At 49.9% G+C, this 19,887-nt stretch overlaps 1 long non-coding RNA gene across 1 annotated transcript; it reads right to left on the bottom strand.

The window, feature by feature from the left end:
- Positions 1-472: 472 nt before the first annotated feature.
- Positions 473-19,248, bottom strand: LOC139060489 (uncharacterized). Its single transcript, XR_011514869.1, has 3 exons — positions 19,165-19,248; positions 18,169-18,479; positions 473-802 (listed from the first exon to the last, which is right to left on the bottom strand). It is a non-coding gene; the product is annotated as an uncharacterized lncRNA (long non-coding RNA).
- Positions 19,249-19,887: the final 639 nt, after the last annotated feature.

Here is a 19,887-nt window from a genome sequence, read left to right as displayed (position 1 = left end):
TCAGTAACTATATTAGAAGAGTAAAAGCAGGCCTGCGTGTAACCGATTAAAACGCATTTGTACTTTATCCAGACCACGTCGTTTGTGTGGCCAAATTTAGTCTCATGATTCGAAAAAAGAGAAAATGTGCTTTTTTTATAGCCACAAACGGAGCAGTCGCAGCCCAGTACCCATTGTTATTTCGCAGCAATGACGATGTCGAGATCTGAAGAAGAATGATTGAGCGGCCTTTCATGAATTGTAAACATGATCGCAAAAACCTGGGATGCTCGAATACCTGTCAAACTTATCGGCAATGTTATGCTTAAAATAAATATTGTTTAAACAGAATGGGGTATCTAGAGTTATCGTATTTTTCGAGTTCTCAAAGCACTAACCAGCTTCAGAAAGATTGAGGAAAAAGTTATTGCCTAAATGGCAGCTGAGGCTATCGCCCTTCATTTTGACGAATTGTACTTGTAGAACCTACCGTCAAAGCCGACAGAAGCGACAGTCCAACCGTGGCTGCAGATTGTGGGTCCCCTTGATTCGGCACCACAACGACGATCACAGCGAGGAAAATAACAAGCACGCCAAAAAAGGTCACGATGAGGCGGACGAAAGAGTATGACAGAATGAAGGCATTGAAGGCTTCTGTGTAGTCGTTGATGAGCCGCCTGAAACGCGCGCAAAATTTCTCCATTACCCCGTAGCAGCGAATCATCCCCACAGAATCCAGAGTCTCCGTGAGGTGCTGCAGGAGCTTAGACAGTCTTGTACTTTCGTATTGCCTGCCAATCATTGCTGCTGTGACCACGTGGCGCTGTAAATGCGAGAAAAGCAGAGCATGCTATTTTACGTAAGAATTGATAAAAGAGACTGATAGCTCAATGCCAAACTCAAGTATTCCTTTCTATAAATATTTGTTGTGGTTCAGTCGTCCTTAATTTGAATTCACACTGTAGAACAAAGTGAGTTTTATTTAAACACTATTTGAGTATTTTTATTATTTTGTACCTAATTATTACATTTACAGTTACTGCACATGACCGAAGATTTCTTCATTGTTTTTTTGAGTACTTCATTTCTGTTTTTTCGCTCTACCTTTTCTTTACTGTATCTCCCGCGATTCCATTTACAATGTGGGCCTGAATTCACTATTATTCCATGCTTGCAGACTCTCTGCACCTAATTTCTATTTATTTTCTTTGCTTCTTTGAACGCATTGTATACACGAATAATGTATTAACAACTTCAATATATGAAATTGCATTGGACGTGTGTAGTTTTTGCGCTTGCAAGGTTGAACGGAGTAAGAGCCCTCATCTGGCTTCGTGTCTGTAGCTCTTACTACATTTTCTTTCATGTTCAAAAGAAAGAATAAACTTCACGAAACAATATAACATTTTTATTACCATAAAATAAAACTCAATAACCAATACGAGTGATTTAACATGTTAAGATCTACTTGGTTTCGTTTAGTTGTTTGTTAAGCGACACACTGTCCAAACATCAAAGCATGAATTGAAAAAGTATTGCATTTTTGTGACACAAGCTTTCTTGTTTTTCATTGGTAATGTTAAAATATGGTATTGACTTTTGCGTGAATTCATATTATATTCCTTACAGAGGTAATTTTTACTCTCTCAATGACAGCAGTTTTCTGTGTGTAATACAGTCAAATGCTGCGATGCGTTTGCAACACATTGTAGATGTAAATATACATATTCATGCTTCGTGGAGCATAGCAGAAACACAGCACTACGCGACTCATGCAAGCAGCCGCTGCACGAGCCATGCTCAGGGTGCCACGATTAGCCCTGTGAGGAGTTGCATCGTTTAAAAAAAGGCTATGCATTTGCTCACGTAAAATCTGTTTAACTACATTTATGTGGGCGGTGCAACAGTACATAAATGTAAATTGAGGATAGCAAAAAAAAGAAAGTCTATTCCCGAGCTCACGAGAAATTTTTCACTTTGCCCTACATGTAACACTTCTGTTGAGAACAAAAAAAAAACTCTCTTTTGCTTAAAGAGGAAATGCTTTTAATCAGAATATTTTTTTTTGTCGTCGTTCAAGCGAACTGTCTAAATAACGTACTTTCTCGTTTTTCTCAAGATAAATTAGTCTTAGTAGCAGTTTCACTGAAATTCTATAAAACGAAGTCAATTAGAAGTTTATAGTGTCTATTCAATTGGAGGCTATTCAATTTTTTGCCTACTTCCGCCTTTTCTATCTATCTATCTATCTATCTATCTATCTATCTATCTATCTATCTATCTATCTATCTATCTATCTATCTATCTATCTATCTATCTATGCAACCGTTCTCTCACGCCGACCCAGTGGCTCAAGTTGTCGGGCTGCTTGAGCCATTAGGTAAGTGCTCCGGGACCTGATACCGCCGTAGTCATTCCATTATCGTCATTCCAGCTTCGTTATATTGTCGGGAACCAATGAGTCGCAGAGGAGCTCAGCGTCAGAGAGAGAGGTTCTTGTTGGGGAAGGAAATAATTGGGGTAAAGTGCAGTGCAGTAACTGTCTCTCAGATTAGGACACCTCAACCGACCGCACTGCACAAGAGGGATAGGGAATCGAAAGAAGGGTGAGATAGACGCGGCGGCGGCTGCCCAGACAGCGCGCGTGGGCAGGTTGTTTACATTCGCTTATAAGGCGCGGTGACGCTCCTAGTCGTGGCGAAGCAGAGCTTCCTGTGCGGCGACAGCCGCGTCGCACATCTGTCGGACGTTGCTGTCGATGGCTGGGCACTGGTCCAGCACGGCACGGAGTGCAGCCGCCAGAGCGGCTATGAGCGCGTCCCTGGGGTCGCTGCTTGGTGCGGTTTGTGGGCTGCGTGACGACTCAGGAGCGGCCGTCTGGGTGTTGCGGCCACGCAGGGCGTCACTGTAGGATCGGCCCTGCGGGGTGCGAGCAGGCGTCGAAGGAGAGGCTAAATGCGACTCGTGCGATGTGGTGCCGGCCAGCTCAAGCGCTTTCTTCCTCGAAAGGGGCCGCTCGGACGAAGACAACAACACGGCCGCCCTCCTTTCGCGTTGCCACTCTGGACAGCTCGGCTCTGTCGAAGGGTGTCGGCCGCCGCAATTTACGCAGTGTGCCTTCTCCGCGGGGCAGTCTCCTGTAGGATGCGACTCACCGCAGCGGAGGCAGCGGGCGTCGCGGAAACAGGTGGCGCCGGCGTGTCCGAAAACTCCGCAGCGGTCACACTGTAGCGGTCGAGGAAGGCGGGCACGAACAGCGCGCAGCTGCTTGAAAAGCCGCACGCTTGGAGGCACGACACTCCCGACGAAAGTGACGGTGACGCTGGCGCCACCCCTCGAGCATGACAGCACCGCGACGGGCGCCTCTAGGTTTTCGCGCACTGTGCGGGCGTCGAAAGAAGGGTCGATCCCATGGATGACACCCACACAGGAGTTATTGTGTAGAGCCTTGGGGCGCACCGTCACGCCGCCGAGGTCGCACACTTCGAGGAGGGGCGCCAAGTCGGGACCGCGCATCACGTCGGCAGCCACCACATTCCGGCGGAAGTTGACGCGAACGCGTCTCACGCCTGGCACAGAGGAGAGCTGGGAAGCGATACCGTCCCGTGAGAGTGCGAGGAAAGTCGCTTTGCGCCCGGTGGGACGGTAGAGGACCGTGACATCGGTATCGCGGGCGACGCCGTCGTCAACGGGTGGGGTGTGCGGCTCGAAGTCGACGAGCCGTCGACGATGGGGTCTCCTTCTTGCGGCTTATTTTGGCTGCACCGCTGCCGGCTGGTAGGCTTGGGCAGCCTCGGCGGCCGCGAGCAGCAGCGGAGAGTTTCGCTGTATGAGCTCCCCTGTTCCCTCAGCAGCTGGGGCAGGGGTGGGCGCTCTCGGCCGGCTCTCGTTGGGCGAGGGGCCGTCAGCTGGGTCGTCGTCCTCGACGGTGGCAGGCACCGCTGCCGAGCGCGAGCCCTCCCCCGCCGCAGGAGCGGTGGGCTCGATGTTGGTGAGTGGGGGCGACGCGCAGGCCGCCGGCGACGACAGTGATGGGGAATCGGGCCGGGCAGGACTTGCCTCGGGCGCGGTCGACGCGTCCGTACCGGAGGACGAAGTGTCGGCACCAATCATGCTTGCGGTTGGCAAGAAGAAGCTGCCGGCACTCTCGTCGGTGTCGCCAATCGACGCGCAGCTGGTACCGTCGTCGGTGGAGGCAGCCGAAGTGGGGGCCTCTGCGGTGGTGTCCGTTGAAGCGGATGGTGCGGCGTCGTGGCCGCTGGAAGTCGTCTTCGGCACATCAAAGGGAAATGCGCGGAAGGGAGTGTCCGAGGATGATGGGGCGCGCGCGGTCGGCGTCGCACTCTCTTGCGAAGGCGGGCATGACGGCGTGGAGTCCGTCGAATCAGCCGAGAGTGCACGCAGCGTACGTGCCTTCAGCCCGCACTTTCATCGTAACGCGGGAGGCGATCCGCCGGTGCGTGGTTGTTGTCCACGCGGCTGGTGCTGCCGGGCCCGTCGGTGCTCCGAGTCGTTGAAGCCAGGAGCTGACTTCCTCGGCCTCTTCCGATGCTGCTGCTTCGGAGCGTCACCCATGAGATGGGGCCTCCGTGTAGCAGCGTGGCTCAGGAAATCGAGCCAGCTGCCGTGCGAGCCCTGAAAAGGGCTGCGCTCGTAAGCGCGGTCGAAGGCGGAGACGTACGCGCGCGAGAAGTGTCAGCGTCAGAACAAAAGGACCACCGTAGCAGGCTTCAAGAACAGAACTGTCCGTCCCATGCTTGCGCATCGAGCACGTGAAGCCCACCATTCTTTACCTCGACTTTCGCAGCCGGCCGCAGGGCACCGGCTCAGCGCGGAGCCGGTGCCCTGCGGCCGGCTCAGCGCGCTGAGCACTTCAGCACTTCTCGCCAAGACGGAGCAGTCTTGGCGAGTGCTACAGCAGTGCGAGTGCTACAGCAGTGCTGCAGTCTCTTCTTCAGACTACAGCACTTCTCGCCAAGACGGAGCAGTGAAATGCACGCATCGACAAGGCCGAGATGGGGCTATCTTGGTGGCATGCAGATGAGTGAATACGTTGGTGACATCTGCGGGGAGCTGCTTGGGAGGCGTCTTCGAGGTAGGCTGGTTTGAAGTGGTCTAACGAGAAATCCTTTTCCCGGCCGTTTAATAGCATGGTGGCGGACTTCAGTGTCTTCTGGAGGACAGGATCGTAAGAGAGTGTAAAAGACACCTCTACAGCGTCTCGCCTGAGAAAACGTGCGTTGAAGCCGCAAACTCTGGATGTAGAAAGATGCTGTGGTCTGGAGATCAACCCGGGACTGGGCACAGTTGCTCAATTCCATAGTGTAGGCGTTAGAGGTGCTGCAACGGATGTGGTGTAGGGGCCGTAGGAACAAACAATTCTACAGGAAGCCGCGGGGTGCACCGATGGCGAGTTCGGCCGCTGAATAGTCAAAGTCACGATGACCAAGACGAAGAACAGTGCGTGGGCCAAGAAGAACCATGCGAAAGTGGTTGATCCAGTTGTTTTCGATGTAGGCGCGTAGTGAGGGCAGCCTCGAGCTCGCAATGGAATCGCTGAACCTTGCCATTGGCACAGTGACGGTATGCCGTAATAAGGCAGCGCTTTGTGACAAGCAGGTGGTTGAGGGAAGTGAAGAAAGTACATTCAAAGTGCCGGCCGCGATACGTTGCAGCAATGCTGGGGCATCCGAAACGGGCAATCCATGCTGAACCGAAGACTCTGCCACCGTTTTCGTAGTGATGTCCGGAATGGGCACCGCTTCGGGCCAATGACTGAAGTGGTAAATCATTGTCAGAATGTACCGGCAGGCGTGAGAGGGAAGAAGCTGTGCAACCAAATCGAGTTGCACGTGTTCAAAGTGACATCCAGGTGACAAGAAAAACTGTGTGGTAGACTACGTGTGGCGGGTAACTTTGGCGGTCTGTCAAAGCGAGCCACGATGGGCCAACTAGCGAAAATCGGTGTTAATACTCGGAAAGACGTACCGCAGTGTAACGAGGCACTGCGCGGCTCGGATGCTGGGATGACAGATTTCGTGAAGTGGCTGCAAAACAGCACGATGAAAGTTTACCGAAATGAAGAGACGAGATGCGGCCGCTCACACGTCGTATCACAGTAAGCCAGGCACGAAGGGGTGAAGAAAAAGTTGCAGAGGGAGGGAATGGGGGTGTTCACGTAGCGGTTGCAACTCACGCTCTTCCATCTACGTCTCAGCTAGGGTTTCCCAATCCCCAGCAGATGTAAAAGTGCCTAGGAAAATAATGGGTGAGAGTGCGTCAGCTGTCTTGTTGTCGGTGCCTTTGATGTGCCGAATATCCGTAGTGAACTCTGGTGTACAAGCCATTTGTCGAAGTTCATGTGCGACATACTTGGAAGACTTTCTACAGAAAACGTATACTAGTGTTGTGATCACTTAGAACATAAAACGGCTGGCCTTTCAAGAAGTGTCGGAAGCGTTGTATGGTGGAGTAGATAGCGCGAACAACTCACGTGCAAAAGCATTGTAGTGAGTCGCGACAGGTTGTAGCTTCCGAGAGAAGAAAGTAATTAAGGATTGAATTTTCTGTTGGAGAGCGGTGCCGATGACCACACTAGAAACATCCACCATGGTGCGAGTGGGCACGTTAGTCCGTGGGAGGATTAAAAGTACTGAATTGGTTACGGCTTGCTTAGCCGCCCTAAAAGCAGCTTGAGCTTCGGGAGAGCATGAAATTGCGTATGAGGAGCTCTTATCTGTGTAAAGGTCACTTTTTGGCTGCAGAAGCTTGGCGTAGAGCGGAATACAGTGGTGTAAGAAATTCACTAAGCCCAGGAACTCAGCTGGCCTAGGGTAGTGGGTGCAAGGAAGCCTTCTACTGCCTGGGCATGAGATGGCGACGGATGAATTCCTAGCGCCGAGATGTGGTGGCACAGGAACTCAAGCTCAGAAAACGTGAAGACGCATTTCTGCGGTTTGATAACTAGGCCAAATTGTCGAAGGAATCGAAACAGTTCCAAGAGGTGACACTCACGATCTTGTGTAGTGAAATTCGTGACTATAGATGTCTTCAATGCAGGCAAATATAGCAGGGAGGCCGCGCCTTATCTTGGTAAGGAATCTTTGGAGCGTTGGAGGTTGGTTGCGTAGCACAAAAGACATGCGCTCACACTCAAATAGGCCGAACGGTGTAGTAATGGCCGTTTTCGGGATATTGGTAGGCTCAAGGGAGATTTGGTGATACGCATTGACAAGGTACACTTTGAACAGATATTGCATCATTCTGAGTGGCTGCAAAATCTTGGGTGTGTAAGTCAAGGTGCCTTGGAAGTGCGGTCACTTTTGAGAATGCCACTATGCGGACCTCGGCACCTGTGTGTACAAGGAAGCGCGCGCCGGAAAAGCGATCCGTGATTAAGAAAAAGGTGACCGGGTTGTAAGGCGAGGTCACATGCTGCCATCTATGATCTCGTGGTTCCTATGCTGACAAGTTTCACGGGGACTTGGACTGGCGGGCATGGTGCTGGAAAGTGAGATGATACCAGCAAATAGGCAAGCTTCGAGGACTGCGCGAGTGAAGACAGCTCGAGGAAGACGAATGGCGGCTGAGATTTGAGGTGGAGTCGTGCTGATCAAGAGAGGAGGTCCTGAGGTGGTCAATGGGAATGGTGACTGGGTGAATCAGGCACATTGAGCGGTACATGACTGAGTACTCTGGTGTTGAAGAGAGGGCGGCGACCGCAGAATTCGTGTCCTGGAATCGATCAGTGATCTGGGAGAGGCGCTCAAGGGCCTAGACCCTTGGAGCGGCGAAGACAAGGTGGATGGACTACAGCAAGCGCTACAGGAAGGTCTCCCTCAACAGCGCACCGTTCGAGTTGAGCTTGCTTGTGCCCAGTAGCTGCCACATGCTGTTGAGCAGCGCGGAGGGGCAGTGATCTGAAAGCTCCTCGGACGTGAGCAGGCGCTGGAGGCGCGTCCTCGCAGATGCCGGGTGCGATCTAGAATACTCAAGTTGCTGGTACGGCGCATCGCCCAGCAGCGCAGCAACGATGTCCGCCACATTTTGGACCACCTCAGGAGAGAAATTGCAAAGTAAATGGCGAAAACGAGCAGTCTCTGAGATAATCGTGTGCCGATCTAAGAGGGCTTGGACCTGGGCGAACCAAATCTGTGCATACTTGCGCCAGGACGCCAGCAGGCAGAGCTGGTGAGCGGCGACATCCAGTGGGTGCGAGGTAGCTCCAGGCACAAGGGTGCCTTAGTGTGGTAGGTTGCTGGGGTCAGTGGGCCACCTATTCAGCCGCAGACACTGCTGTTGGGAACCGAGGAGTCGCAGTGGAGTGCCAGAACAAGTTGACCAGCGTAGCAGGCTTCTAGAACAGAACTGCCTTTGCCGTGCTTGCCCATCGAGCACGTGCTACCCATCTTTATTTTCGTCATCTTTTAGAGCCGTCATCAAGGAGCCTGTTGAGAGCGCCTATCTTAGCGTCCCCACGTTTCCGCGTCAGTGGGTACTGCAATAGCCTACTCTCGTCATGCCGTCATCGTCACACCTTCTACCTGACCCAGTGATCAAAGTTGCTCAACACCTTGGTCCACGAGCCCACGAGCCATCACGACCACAAGACCATAGGCTTGTAGTCGTGATGGAGCCGTGGACGTTGTATCGCCGTCCGTCGTGATTTGTCGTCTAACACTCTTAGTGACACCTTCGTCATGTCATCAGTGTCAGACAGTTGTCATGACTTCATAGTTACTCCGCCATAGTAGGACGTTCAGGGGCCACCATTCCAGTTTCGTCATTTAGTTTTTTTTCGTGCTGTCATCATCAAGCCTTGTACTAAAACCCCGCGACTCTAGTTGCCTAATAGCATGGGCCCCTGGATATGTGTTCGGGGTCGTGATGCCGTCCTAGTCGTTACATTGTCTTCGTTAGAGCTTTCTCACCCGACTCTCTTTATGGTGTTGACATCACGACATGGTCGCCAGACGGTCTTTGTCATGCTGTCGTCGTAATACCGCCTTCGTCGTTCCAACAACGTAAATATTTCATCATTGCTTTGTAACCGCAACGACTTAGCAGCAGTGGTTGCGGTAGCTCGCGCACGTGTATAAGCGTCGTTCTTCGCTGTACAGATCCGAGAAAGGGGACCACGGATTGCACGAGATGCTTTAACCTCAAAGTGCTACTGCTTGGCCTTTGTAATGACACACATCCCCCTGCTTTATCGAACTTCACGTGCCAGCGTATTCACGTGGCGCAGTCGACTGGCTACCTGCGCTCATCAGCTGCGTGAGTTTCTTGCTAGCTGATCATTTTAAAGGTGTCATCGGCAACAATTCCACTTCACTTAGCAGCAGTGATTGCGGCAGCTCGGGCAGGTGTGTAAGCGTCTTTTTTGGCTTCCCAGGCTGGTGATGGTTTCCTTATCTTCAATGTAGTTGGCTTTGCCGTAACTGCTGCTGCTAGTGACGTGACGAAGTGTACAGTGTACCAACCTGTAACAATGCCTACGATGGCGCAACTTGCTAAACGAGTCGCGGAGCTCAAAGACTGGACCGACAAAAGATTGGATAAACTCACCCGCAAGCATGCACAAAGACACCAAACGATATTGGAAGCATCCGGTCATATTTCCTCAGCGCTGAAGTTCGAAATAATGAGTTTAGTCTCGGGCTTCAATGTACTAAATACTCTGGTAGAAAAGCTCAGGATGGAGAATGTCTCTCTTGCCCCGGCTTAGAAATCCCTAACGAAGCAAAATGAGGTCCTAACGAAGTGCGTAGCTGAGCTAGAGCAGCGCTCACGGTTGAGCAATGTTGAAATTAAATGAATTCCTTGTACACAGGGAGAAACCTGTAATGCCACACTGAAAGAGATAGCTACAAGGGTAAATCACGTTGTCAGTGACTCAGGCATGGACATTCTCCATCGTGTACGAACGAATCCTGGCGACCACAAGTTTATTGTTACGTGTGGAAAGACACAGACGAAAAAGGCTATTTACAGGCTACTTACACTGAAGCCAGACAGCCAGGCCGACCCTCTCTCGCACAAGGGCCACTGACCAATTTCATCGTCGTTCTCGCAGCGGCTCGTCTTTTGAGAATCTCTTGATGATATTGTAATACTACCCCCACCCCCTCCTGGCGGCAAAAGCGCCGTCACGGCGCTGTTAAATATCCAAGGCGCGTAGAGAATTGTAGGGCTTGAGTCGGGCAATGTGGACAATGTCGCTGGTTGTCACAGCGGGGGACATAGTGGGCGTGGCTAGAACGATTTCATACGTGACATCGGTCACTTGGCGAAGCATGCGATGTGGACCTGCGTAACAAGACAGCAGTTTTTCACAGAAGCCAACTTTACGGGATGGTGACCAAAGCAACATGAGGGTGCTGGGCACAGAATATACATTATGGTGATGGAGGTCGTAGCGTTGCTTCTTGTAGACGAGCTCGGGCGATTGCATCGCGGGCATAATCGCTAGTTGAAGCTGTGGTGTGCGGAAGCACAATGTCTAGCGGTAGCGTGGGTTCTCGGCCATACAAGAGGTAAAACGGGGAAAAGCTAGTCATTTCGAGAAGGGAAGAGTTGTACGCAAAGGTAATGTAAGCTTGAGACAGGTTCCAGTCACGGTGGTCGTGGGAAACGTATTTCGATACAATTTATGTAAGGGTGCGGTTCAAACGCTCAGTTAGGTCATTAGTTTGGTAGTAAGAAAGAGTGACGTACACGGTCACAGCTTCGAGATACGCCGAGGTGTCCTGCTGTTGGTGCGTCGTGAAGCTCTTCTAGAATGGTTGAGCGGAGGTATTTAGGTATTACAAGTAGGAACTCAGAACTGTCCAGATGAAGGCTACAATGCTACAGAGTACGGTCGCGGAGTAAGAAGAGGCGTAGAGTAGCATCGGCCGTAGAGTGTTCAAAACGGTCAATGAGTGCTCTGATCTAGGCGTCAAGACGTAGCTCGTCGGCGACATGAAGCAGCCGTTATACAGATAATACGCAAGTAGTACTGGCAATATCGGAGGAGTCAGAGGCATGAACAGGGTAACGCGACAAGCTGTCAGCGCCTTGGTGCAGGCGGCCAGACTTGTACACCATGGAATATGAAACTTCTTGTAGGCTGAAAGCTCATCGACCAAGCCGGCCTGTAGGATCTTTTAGCCATGAGAGCCAGCCGGGAGCATGAGGGTCAGTGATTACGGAAAAAGTGCGACCGTAAAGGTAAGGACGGAACTTCGCAACCGCTCAGACAACAGCAAGGCATTCTCTATCCGTAACTTAATAGTTGAGCTCCGATGGTGCTAGGAGGCGGCTCGCAAAAGCAATAACGCAATCCTGGTCACGCTGACTCTGGGCTAAGATGGCACCTACGCCATGACTGCTGGCACCTGTACACAATTCTGTAGGGGCCTCAGGGTCGATGTTGGTGAGACGGGGTGGTGAGGTGAGAAGAGTGACGAGACGAGAGAAGGCGGCGGCTTCTGAAGTACGCCACGATAATAGTACGCCGTTCTTAAAGAGATTAGGGAGGGGTCTATCAATTGTCGCAAAATCGGGAACAAAACGACGAAAGTACGAGTATAGTCGTACAAAACTTCGGACGTCTGCGGCTGTCTTCGGAACCGGAATATCTCGGACAGCGCGAGTTTTGTCGGGATCAGGCTGTACTCCGGAAGCGTCAACGACATGGCCCAGAAGAGTAAGTTGACGGTGGCCAAAATGGCATTTGGATGAGTTAACTTGCAGCTTCGCCTTGCGAAATACATCAAGTATACTTGTTAGACGCTCAAGGTGAGTGTCGAACGTTGGCGAGAAGACGATGTCGTCGTCGAGGTAGCAGAGGCATGTGGACCATTCGAAACCTTGGAGCAAGGAGTTCATCATATGCTCAAAGGTGGCAGGGGCGTTGCATAATCCAAACGGGATTACTTTAAATTGATATAGGCCATCAGGCATGATGAACGCGGTTTTTTCTCTGTCCATATTGTCAATAGCAGTCTGCCGGTATCCAGAACGCAGATAATAGATGAGAAATAGCTGGAACCATGGAGGCAGTCAAGCGCATCGTCTATACGTGGGAACGGGTAGACATCCTTCTTAGTAATGTTGTTGAGATGACAGTAGTCTACACAGAAGCGCCATGTGCCATTCTTCTTCTTAACCAACACCACAGGTGACGCCCAGGGGCTTGAAGAAGGCTCAATGATGTTTTTCGCTAGCATTTTGTTCACTTCACATTTAACTACTCAGCATTCCAACGCAGAAACTCGATATGGTCGTTGGTGAATAGGCGTAGCATCGCCAGTAAGAATCCTATGCTTGACCGCGAGCGTCCGGCCTAAAGGGCGATCGTCGAAGTCGAAAATATCTCGGTAGGACGATAATACTCGGCAAAGCTCTTCAGCCTGCGCAGAGGAGAGGTCCGTCGCAACCATTTTCTTTATGTTGGAATCGGCCCCGAGGCAGGCGTGAGGGGCATGCGAAGCTCGCAAGAACCATCAGTTGATAACGCTGCCACATGATGGTCGCCGAGACAATCAACGTTGGCAAGGCAAATACGTTGCGGTAGAATTTGCTTTGGCAATCCAAAGTTAAAGATAGGTATGCGAGTGCGGTTCGCAGTATTAGTAAGTATAGTGTGAAGCACGGTAACGTCCTAATGTAGTGCAATGTCGAGCAGAGGAGTGACGAGGTACTCGCCATCAGGAACTGGTGGGGAAGACGACAGTTTAGTAAAGGCTATTGATTTTGGCAGCAGGCGAAGAAAGCCGGTGGGGCGTAAGCGGCACTGGGGTGCGTCAGAAGGTTCTTCGAGAATCGGCAACTGAAGGCGAAGGGTACTGGCAGAGCAGTCAATAAGAGCAGAATGCGCGGAGAGAAAGTCGAGGCAGAGTATTAGGTCGTGGGGGCAACGAGCAACCACGGTGAAGAGGACAGGAGTGTGGCGGCCGGTGATGCTGATACGTGCCGTACACATGCCGAAGATAGGCACAGTACCACCATCCGCAACGTGGACGACGCGTGCCGACGCTGCGGTGAGGAGCTTTTTGAGTCTTCATTGGAAGGCAGCACTCATAATAGAAAGATGCGCTCCTGTATCGATGAGTGCAGTAACAGGATAGCCGTCAAGGTCAACGTCTAGAAGGTTTTCGTTCGTAGGTAACGTGAGCAGAAGCTTTGAGGGCAGGGTCGACAACGCGCTTCACCTCCAGAAGCTGCAGTGCCTAGTTTTCCGTCTGGATCCGGGAGGCGATAGGCGGTGAAGAGAAGTGACGGGGTCGGGGCGAACGAGACTGATGGTGTCAAGCTGAGGGCGAGCTCCTGTAGCGAAGGTTCGGAGCAAAGGCATCAGTTGTAGTGGGTTTATGGCAGGTGGCATAGGGAACAGAAGGTCCAAAGGTGCGGGAATAAGCGGTGGCGTATGTCCGAGGAGGTGGTGGCCAGCGGTTTCGGCAGTGGCGAGCGACGTGGTCGATGTGACAGCACTGGAAGCAGATTGGCCAGTCATCAGGGGTTCGCCATTCGGACGGGTTGCGGTGAGATGTGGCAGAAAAGGACTGCAGGGGACGAGCAGGGCCGCCAGAGAACTGGGGAACGCTGGGTTGAGACGTTGAACAGACGGAGTGCAGACGCATGTTCTCAAATTCCTGTCTGACGACGACCTGAATCGTCGCAATCGTGGGTGCTGGTGGATCGGGAGGCGTCGCGCATAAAGCTGGCGAACAGGCGGCCTCGAGCTCGCGACGAACAATACGAGTTACTTCGTCACAGGTGGTAGTCTGATGCGGCCGACCCTCACATGTTGACGTAGCAGCAGTGTTGGGTAGCCGCGTGATGTGGTGTGTGATACGGTAGCTTTTGGCTTGTTCAAGGCGAGGGCAATCTTTAATAATGGCGTCGACAGTCGAGACGTTACCTAAAACAAGCAAATTAAGAAGCGTCGTCGGTGATGCCTGTGCCATTTTAACTGCTTCAGACTTAGTATCGTCAGCTTTGCGGCACAGAGCCAATACGTCGAGGATGTATGAAAGGTACGGCTCTGTTGTTGTCTGACCAAGAGACGCAAGAGCCTTTCTCGCGGCAACCTTGCAACCGATGGGGTCGACAAACACTTCCCGTTGCTTTTTTTTTAAACTGTCCCAACTGGTTATCTCGTCGTAATACGCTTGCTGCCACACGCGTGGGGTGCCACCGAGATAAAAGATGATGGCGAGCATAATAGCAGGATCCCACCTGTTATTAGCACTGGCGTGTTCATAGAGCTTGATCCATTCGTCAACGTCCTGTCCCTCCAGGCCAGAGAACACACCAGAGTCGCGATGTCAGGCAACCGTGACGATTGGAGCAGTTGGACAAGCCAAAGCCGTTGCAGAGGCAGTCTCGTCACTGGGAGGCATGGTGACAAGCTCGATGTACCGACCACTCCGGAGTTCCGTGGCGAGGACGGGCATCGCTAACCTACACCAGAATGTTACACATTCCGAAGTCAATATGCCTTTTTCGGCGCCTCAACCCGGAGTATCGCCTTCTGGATGCCGCCGTAACGACACCTACGTTAAGCGCGTAGGGCAGTGCCCCTTGAAAGACCATGCCGCTGCCTTTCAGGCACCCCGCACATTGCACCGCAGACTCCGCGTCGCCACCTTAACTATTTCAAAATTACTCGACCTATTGCTTGACCGGCCGTTCTAATGCCTCAAAAACATGCCGCCAACGACTCCCCAGAATACCTCCTAACCCTTCGCATCCCCAACACGCTCCCAAGCCCCCGTATTTCTTAAAGATTTCATTTTTCTCTTTCTTTTTCTTTCACCCCCCCCCCCTTTGTTGTGTCTTGGCACGACCCTGGCTCCCCCTCCTTTTTTTTTTTTCTCCTTTTTCCCCCCTTTTGTCCGCTTCTATTTCCTTTCTTTCCTCCCCGCGTGCCCACTCTCACACTCTTGTCCCTTCGTCTTGAGAATGAGGCTCACAGACGTCGGACGAGAACGCCTGTTCCCTCTTGTAATCTCTCTCTTTAAAACCAGCCGCCAGCGACAACACCCGCACGTGACGTCACTACACTAACCCTTTAAAACTAACACGCCGAGGATGACGAGGCCGCCTTTGACGAAGATAGGTCCACCTATCGAAACGTTGGCCAGCCTGTCTGAGGCACTTCAACCCTGTTTTAAAAAAGTTTATACCACTTGTGGAAAGACAAAGACGAAAGGGGCTATATAAAGGTTATTTACACTGGAGCCAGACAGCCAGGCCGACCCTCGCTCGCGTCAAAGGCACAGACCAACTTCATCGTCGTTCGCGCGGCGGCTCGTCTCTTGAGCAGCTCTCGATGATATCGTAATAATATCATTGCCCGGTTCTTTTCGCGCGAAAAGAAACAAGAGTTCTACAGCCAAACGAGTGCAGTGCGGCTTAGCACGACGGATCTTGGATTCACTGGACCTCGACATGACGCTGTTTTTCCGAGTGTCCATTTGATTCCTGAAAACAGGAGGCATTTTGCCAGAGCATTGTCACTCAACAAAGAAAAAAACTGGCGATATCTGTGGACTGCCAATTGTTACATTAATGCAAGGCAATTATGTGAAAGCCGGGCTTTCCCTACATCGCCGGAAGCCAGTGAAGTGTTTTCCGATAGTTGACATGACTTTTCCTCGAGGCTCCCAAGGAAAAATGCTTTCATGGCTTGAGACTTCTCTTAAACAAAATAGTATACGCTTTTTCAAGTTCCCGATTTGTCAGGAATCAATTTCAATGCTCGAAGTCTTAAAATACATTATATGAGATAGAATAACTTTTGATTTCACTCAGTCGTCGTTTTTCTTCACTTGTCTTTCAGAAATGTGGTTATCATTGGCTCATAAAAACTTATTTTGTATGCCATCGTTTGTTTCAAAACACTGTCATAGGGTGTCTGGAAATTATGTGGGCGTAGCCGCATACATCTCGTCATTCCTAGAACGTGAGCTCAGGAATAATTTCTGTTACTAACTGCGAATGCATTTGAGTAGAAGTGTCGAATTCATCTTCTCAACTAAAAAACGTAATTCTTGGCTGCATTTACAGTTTGCCATCACAATCAGCTTCAGAGTTTTGCGCTGAACTTACCACTCTCCTTAATACTATTGCACTTCAAAATAAGAATGTTACAGTTGTCGGCGCTATCAACATGAGCATTCTTGACGCCTCTGATTTACATTTCAAGGAATATGCTAACCGTTTTCAGGAATATGAATGTGTGTCGCGTATAACACTCCCCTCTCAATGCAATCATGGATCTTCTAACACCCTTATCGACAACCTGCTTTTTAAAAAATTGTATTATACATGACGACTGCGGTGTTCTTGAACTAAATATTACCTAGCGTCATCTTTGATTGTTTTCCGCTTTCAACATCACATGTCGAATATTGTTCGCACGCTTAAAAAATATTTAACAAACAAGATTTCATTGATCGGATCGCTCAAATAGAATGGTCCTCCATAACAAATAAAACAGACGCTAATATCGCACTTGACGAGTTTTCAGTAGCAATTCGTCGGTCCATAAGAGAGTCGTCCAGAGAATTAAAATGTCCTAAATGTCTTAAAATGTCTGTAAGAAAAGCTAGGTTATCATTAAAATTTATCTGCGACAATGCCTAAAGTAGTTGCTACTTCAAGCTACCATTAACAAGATATAGTTGGTTTCATCCTCACAGACAACCTCGCTTTCTTTAAAAACGTGTTGCATAACGGATAAGGCATCCGATATGGAGAAGATATACTCCAAGCCATTATTTGGGAAGCAAGTAGACTTAAAAAAAAACTGTTTGAGGCTTCTTCAGAAACGCTAAGCACCAATTTTTTAATTTTTCTCGCACCAGCATGAGAAGGTTCACTTTTTAGAGGCTGTATAATAAAAACTAACAAAAACATGATTAACTAAGGAATGTCGCAAGTCAGACATCAAGCAGCTCTCAAAGAAAGAGATCATGGACATGACTTCACATGTCAGATGCCTGACAAATTAACCCTTTGAGGGTCGAATTATTTTGAAGAAAACTTTCCCTGGTGGTCAAATTATTTTATTGCAGATATTGAATGCACAAGATGTATAAAGTCGGGAATAAATAGTAAAAAAAATTAGGGAACAGTATTTTGGTGTCGGCATCACTCAGAACTGCAATATGTTCAATAGTATTTTAGAGTGCGGTACTCCTTGAAACACGAGTCTCCGCGCAGCCGCAGAGAGCGAGAATACCTCATGAGCGGCGGTGATAAACGAGGTAAGAGCCGTGCCAATCAAGATAGAAATCAACTTCCGCCGCCCCTGCGATAGCGTGCCGACAAAGATAAAAATCACGTTTCGCGCGCCTACGTTGCGGCGGAACCGAAACCGCGAAAGCGCGTTGCCGCTGAGAGCGAGAATACCCCGCAAACGGCGGTTATAAACAAGCTAAGAGCAGAGCCAATCAAGATAGAAATCAACTTCCACAGCATTTGCAAGAGAGTGCCGACAAAGAGAAAAATGACGTTTCGCGCGCCTCCGTTGCGATCACGCGGCGAAACCGAAACAGCAAAAGGGGTGTGGCCGCACTCTGCGCGACGCGCTGAAGCTTGAAGTCAGTTCAAAAAGGTAGCACAATTTTGAAACGCTTCTTGTAAAACCTAAGAGGTGGCAGCACCTCCCAGTATGCGTGCATCGTCATTGTGGCGCGAAATTTCAAACGGAGGGTCGAAAACGTACCCGTACGGAAAAGACCTTGCGGGACAGAAAACCGCCGCCGTACATGTACGGCTAAACCGTCAAAGGGTTAAGGAAAAGTACCGTGGGAAGAGGTAGCCCTAGCTTGCACCAATGCTTGAATAATTTCTGCACTAATTTTCACATCTCGGCTGAAATTAGTGTTACGAAGATTTGCTTACTTCTATCTGTGTAAATAGACTGTCTGTCGACCACCAAAGAAGAAATGAAACTACGCACGCAGTGTTTCCTGGAGGTCGAGTTTTGTTCATTGCATTTGCTTATTGGCTGATGCTCCCGATGAGCTAAGCTTCAGCGTCCGTTTATACACTGGGGCTTGGCAGTCGGTATTGACGGGAATAATTCTTTCCTAAAAGCATTACTATATTTCTGCTTCTGCGTCCTCAACAAGCATTCCTCAGCTGATAGTGATTAAAGCGCGATAAGAGGCGAACGAAAACCGCCGTACTCACCAATATGAAGACAAGTACAATCTCTGCGCCACAAGCCAGGAGAAAGACGATAATTGCTTGCGTTCCGATGACGGCGAGCCGTGCAACGACGCCAAGTAAAGTTTGGTACACCTGCTTCATGGCGACGAATGCGCGACTGTCGTTCATTTCCAGGTCCACGGAAAAGCGGTTCAATATTCTTCCGCGCGGCGTGACGTCGAAAAACGACAGCGGGCTGCTGGCCACGTGACTGAGCATCTTGTCGTGGGGGCTGAGGGAACATTGCCGAGTGCCCCGAGCGAGCAGAATTCCCCCGACCAGCCGGGAGAGCACTGCGTGGCAATTTGAGGAGAGAGAAAGCAAGCTCAGGGCGCAGGGAAAACGGGTGAAAACTGAAGCAGCGAGGAAAGCAAGCTCAGCGCAGGAAAACAGGTCAAAACTGAAGAGCGAGGAAAGCAAGCCCAGCGCGGGGGAAACGGTCAAAACTGAAGCAGCGAGGGGGAAAATATGCATTGAGTCTACCCGCCACCTGTAGCTTAGTGGCTGCGATGTTGGGCTGCTAAGCACGAGGTCAAGGGATAGAATCCCGGCCGTGGGGGCTACATTTTATGGGTGCGAAGTGCGAAAACACCTGTGTACTTAGATTTAAGTGCACGTTAAAGAACACCAGGTGGTGCAAATTTGCAGAGTCCTCCACCACGGCGTGCCTCATAATCAGACCGTGGTTTTGGCGCGCAGAACCTCATAATTTAATCTCTCAATGAATCGAGGTTAGTATGGAGAATAAATGTGGAGCATAATGCACTGAATAAAAAGTCCCAAACTTAGAACTAGAAGTTAGAAGCTATTGATATAGGTGGTTTTATGTAAACATTTCAAATAATATACGAGAGAAAACGTCAGCATAAATACTTTTGCGTAGATTCATTAAGTAACGCATCTCATCAGCGTGTGCAATACGTTGAGCTATACATGGCCGCAAGTGATGCATGAGATATGAATGCTGGAACCGCTTACCATCTCCTATGCAGGTCAAGGCAAGCCATACTATTATGTCGTGACTGGAGTGGCTCGCGTCATTTTCACGGGTGTTGAGTGCCGCCCACGCTCTGATGCAGACCAACTGGCCGGCCGTGAACGTGGCGCTGAACACAAAACAAAGCAGTGCCAGCCCTGTGCAAGGGCCTGAGTGTTTCATGTATGCTTTGAAAATGTCCAGTTTGCCCTATATGTGAGAAAAGAAAAAAAATAACAATGGTAACTTGTGGAGAAACGTGCGAAATGTTATATTAAGAAAAGTATATTTTGTGGTGGAAAATATTCTAGAGAAATAACTGGGGGAAAGGGGGGAAACTGCCGTCCATAAAGAATACGAAATAAAAATGAACACTGAAAAAATAATTACAGCACGCATTTGCACACGCCAATTGAAATTAGTCATGTAGGAAGGCTTGTAAGTACATACTGGACTGATATGATTAGGGCAGCAGCAAATGGCGTAAAATAAGATGTGTAATTTTTTGTCAAAGAATGTAGCAAATGGTAACACGTGCGATGACTAGGCCGATGTGCCTGTATAAGGCTTGGGGATCTTCTAGTACACTACTTCAAATAATTTACAAGCTATGGCTTCGAAAAAAAAGTAATAATTGCCCAATTATATTCTGCGCATCCCTTCATGTTGGGAAATATATCAGTCTTGCGTATAAACTGCTGTGATATCTCAAGGCATTTTATAAT

The sequence above is a fragment of the Dermacentor albipictus genome, chromosome 5, assembly GCF_038994185.2.
Source record: "Dermacentor albipictus isolate Rhodes 1998 colony chromosome 5, USDA_Dalb.pri_finalv2, whole genome shotgun sequence".
In the NCBI taxonomy this organism is placed as follows: domain Eukaryota; kingdom Metazoa; phylum Arthropoda; class Arachnida; order Ixodida; family Ixodidae; genus Dermacentor; species Dermacentor albipictus.
The sequence above is the reverse complement of the archived record's forward strand: the minus strand, read 5'-3'. Positions and strand labels throughout refer to the sequence as shown.